The sequence below is a fragment of the Sander vitreus genome, chromosome 22 (assembly GCF_031162955.1).
Source record: "Sander vitreus isolate 19-12246 chromosome 22, sanVit1, whole genome shotgun sequence".
NCBI classification, from domain to species: Eukaryota; Metazoa; Chordata; class Actinopteri; order Perciformes; family Percidae; genus Sander; species Sander vitreus.
The window spans coordinates 16286655-16290535 of NC_135876.1; the positions used below are offsets into that span (position 1 = coordinate 16286655).

Below are 3881 nucleotides of genomic sequence, written 5' to 3' on the forward strand. Positions count from 1 at the left end.
GTGCATTCATTAAAGTACTGTACTGAAGTATAATTTTGTAATTTACTTAGCCTAAGTATTTCCACTTTATACTTCTACTCCACTACATCTCAGAGGGAAATATTGTATTTTTTGCTCCACTGCATTATGATAACTTTACTCACTTTACAGATTCAGATTAATAATACAAAATATAATCAATTTATAAATGATGATGTATTCTTATAGATTAAACTACCCAGCAGTATATAAAAGTAGTTAACATTTGCTCCACCTTTACTAGCTGCAACATTAAAGTGATCAACACATCAATGCATCAATTATTATTGAATAAAATATTATTCTGAAAATGGCCAATCTGCATAATACTTTAAGTACTTTAAGTCTATTTTGATACTACTTTGCTAATACTTTTGTACTTTTACTTAGTTAAGATTTTAAATGCAGCACTTTTACTTGTAACAGAGTATTATTACTACCTTTATTTAAGTACAAGATCTGCGTACTTCTTCCACCACTGAAAACAAATACCCCTGTTTCAGATTAAAGATGACTGATACTTATCAAACCACATAATATAGATTTATACTGGGCTAATCCCAAATGGAATAACCTCATCTGAAGCACAGCATGGGGGAGCTACTGTAAGTAGAACTACAGCATGGAAGGTGCACTCCATATGTAAGAGCCACAAGCTTTTTTTTTCTTGAGATATAAAATTGCATGTACTGAAGCAGTAATAGAGACATCATCAGGTGCCAACTAGAATTGTGTGAGGGGAAATGCAATTAGGTTTATATTGGATTCCTAAAGACACATTTATATAAGTAATATCATACTAATGGGTACACTTGCACAAAAGAAAAATAATCTCAAATAATGCACTCTCTTCATATTAACTAACAATAGCTCACCCAGTGTTAGGTATGACTTTGCAACCTTGATGCTTAATTTATGAGCAATTTTTAGAAAGGCAAATATTTCACTACACTGAGCTCTGTTTTGCATATCAGGCTGAGAATGATGTATGCCTACCCACTGCTAATGAAACTGTCCGCTCTTCCAGGGTTGATGTGTGATTCTAGCACATGGCAAAAATATTTAGTGCAACTTGACTGAGCCATCTACCAGATGTTAAAATGATTAAGCCTGGGTAATGTTAATGAAGTACTTTGCTTACCATGAGGCTGAAACATATGGAGCCCATGCACAAAGCGACAAATGTCAAAACTGTTACAGAGTACATAACTGAAAGTAAAATAGTGGTGGTTATTTTATCTTTTGCTCGGCTGTGTTTTATTTTTCAACTCATTACTTTTTTATTGTTGTTCACGTATACCCATTACCATTTCCCCACATTTTCCATCTTACTCACAATATTTTGAATTTCCCTAGTTGTTTATATGATAATGGCTTGTCCAAGATGGTTGAGTGGTATATAATTGAAAAGGCTTAGTGAATATAATTTCCTTTATTTCTTTTATTTGAAAACAGTGGGGTGGTACAGTGGTTTAATAAAACCAAGGAGCGTTAATTCACATCATGCCTAATGCTATTTAAAAGACATACAAATGGTCTTTCATGGCTTATTACTTCCTCATGACGGTGTTAAAAGTGAGGGGTCTTTTCCCCTTTTTCTTAACACTATTCTATGCCTTATTACTGTTACCGACCCGAGGCGAGCCCGACGGGTCCCGGGTTCGGGCCGGGCTCGGTCACATCAGCGTGATAAGACATTTGTTGTAAAATGGTGCTGCGGCTCCTTTAAGAGAGCTCATGTGTCTGTGTGTGTATGTGTCTATGTGGAAGCTGGTCAGAAGAGAGATAGAGAAAGAGGAGCAGACGTGTAAATGCGACCGGAGCAGAGTTATTCATGTTATAACGGCGGCCCTGGAGGTACCGAGCCTCCCCTGGTTTTCTGATCACGGTCGGAAACGAAGCAAGCAGTGAAGGTTAACACATTGAACATTTTAACAGCTTATTAACGTGAGCTTGTTGCCCCGTGTGCGCAGATGCGCTCCTCTGTTGACGTTTCCGAATGCCTTCCTACAGTTGCGTAATACAAGCTTTCCACACAAACAAACGTAGCCTACGCCTACATGTGTCATTAGTATGAGAAAAAAAAAAGAAAAAAAAAAGAGATTTTAACGGTGTCGGGCTCGGACATAAATCTCTTGATGCCTGTCGGGCTCGGGCCGGGCTCGGTCACGGTTCTGTCGGACGCGGGCCGGGTTCGGACAGAACAATTCGGCCCGATCCGGACTCTAATGCACACAAACATAGCACTGCACACCTTTTGTTTATACAGATGAGAGGCCCAACTTTCAGCAGTGTGTGGTATTAAATGAGGCGGATTCCCTGTGATGTTCTTATCACCTCATCCCGCTCCTCTCCAGGGTCCACTAATGCCTCCCCCTCCTCGCTGATGCTTGACAGAGCCGATGCCGTCTGGAATGAGTGGAGAGGAGATGAGCGGCTGGCCCAGATATGACAGAGAAATAGACAACACGAGGTCCTCTGCCCAGTAGGGATGGAAGTAATTACTAACAATATTATCTCCAGCTGTGGGCTGCTTGGGCTGCTGTACTTTTTTTCCACACTTTGCCTCGGAGTCTAAAGGTCTGCTGGGATTTCCTACTGTTGTTCCTCCGTTACCTTTTTCAATTTATTGCACAGTTGCTCTCATACAAATACTATGCAAATTCTGGTGATATATTATACATGCTTAGGCTTAAATATAGCACACAGGAATATGTAAAAGTCACACTTTTTTTTTATTCTTCTGGTAAAAAAAAGTCCCTCAGCACTCACGCTGAGGGACTTTTAATGACTTTTAATGCAATAAATGCATGTTGTCACACCGAAAATGATTTTAAGGTGCAAATTAAATAAACAGGACATTTTTTTATCATTGTGTGTGTGTATTTTAACCTCTGGGAAATTATGTCTCACCCACATGAAAAGGAGTGAGTTCTGTTTTCATTGTTTAAGAAATGTGAGAATGCTCATTAATTATAGACACGAGAGATATTAAATGTTATTTACCTTGTTAGAAAAACATGCCTGGCACAGGAAGACGTGTATAATAATAAAAAGCAATCCCAGTGTCACAATCTTTATTATAGGGTAAATTTGAGAGAAGTAATGGTCCAGAAAGATGATAAATGTGTTTTTTTGTCCTGGCTTTTCCACTTTTACTGTCTGTTTATCATGACGAGGAGCTCCCTGCAGAGCTAATGTCAGTCACAAAAGTAAATGCCAAAGAGTGATGAGCTCATTATGGTGAGAGACTAAGCATTGGAGAGCAATGCTGGCCCACTTTCTTTCCTTCCCTGCCTTATGTTTGTGCCATACCACATGTTGACGTTCATGCAGGGCATGAAATAGATACATGGTGCCTATGGAGAAGTGCATTGCATTGCTGAATTTACAGCATTCTCTTTAATGTAAGAGTACAGTTGGGTTGTGAGGTCAGAGCGAGAAAAGAGAGAGAAGAGCGAGCCGTGTACAGATTAGCTGTTGCGAAGTACAAAATGAAGTAAATGGTTTATTGATTTTGCCCCTCCTTCAGACAGAACATAATAACGTGAGATGAGATGTTAATAAAGACTGAACCTTTAATGAGATGACACCTACACTGCATATAACCTGCTGGGTGATGCGTGCACAACTGTAGTTCCCACAGACTGATCCTATCCTCCTCTCCAGGAAGTACAGTAGGGGCTTTCCGACCGGAGGGATTTTTGCAGTTCTTAGAACTAAACGTTCCTAGAAGACTTTTTTCATCGTGTTCCGACAGGAAAAATTTGGGGATTTTTAAGTTCCTCTGGCCGCAGTAGCATATTTTTTAGCTCCTACTTCAGAGCAGGGTCTTTTCCCTTTTCCTAGGTGTACTTGATTGG

At 39.4% G+C, this 3881-nt stretch overlaps 1 long non-coding RNA gene across 1 annotated transcript; it reads left to right on the forward strand.

Moving 5' to 3' along the window:
• Positions 1–1787: 1787 nt before the first annotated feature.
• LOC144537127 (uncharacterized) lies at positions 1788–2885 on the forward strand. Its single transcript, XR_013503822.1, has 2 exons — positions 1788–1931; positions 2376–2885. It is a non-coding gene; the product is annotated as an uncharacterized LOC144537127 (long non-coding RNA).
• The last annotated feature ends 996 nt before the right edge of the window (positions 2886–3881 follow it).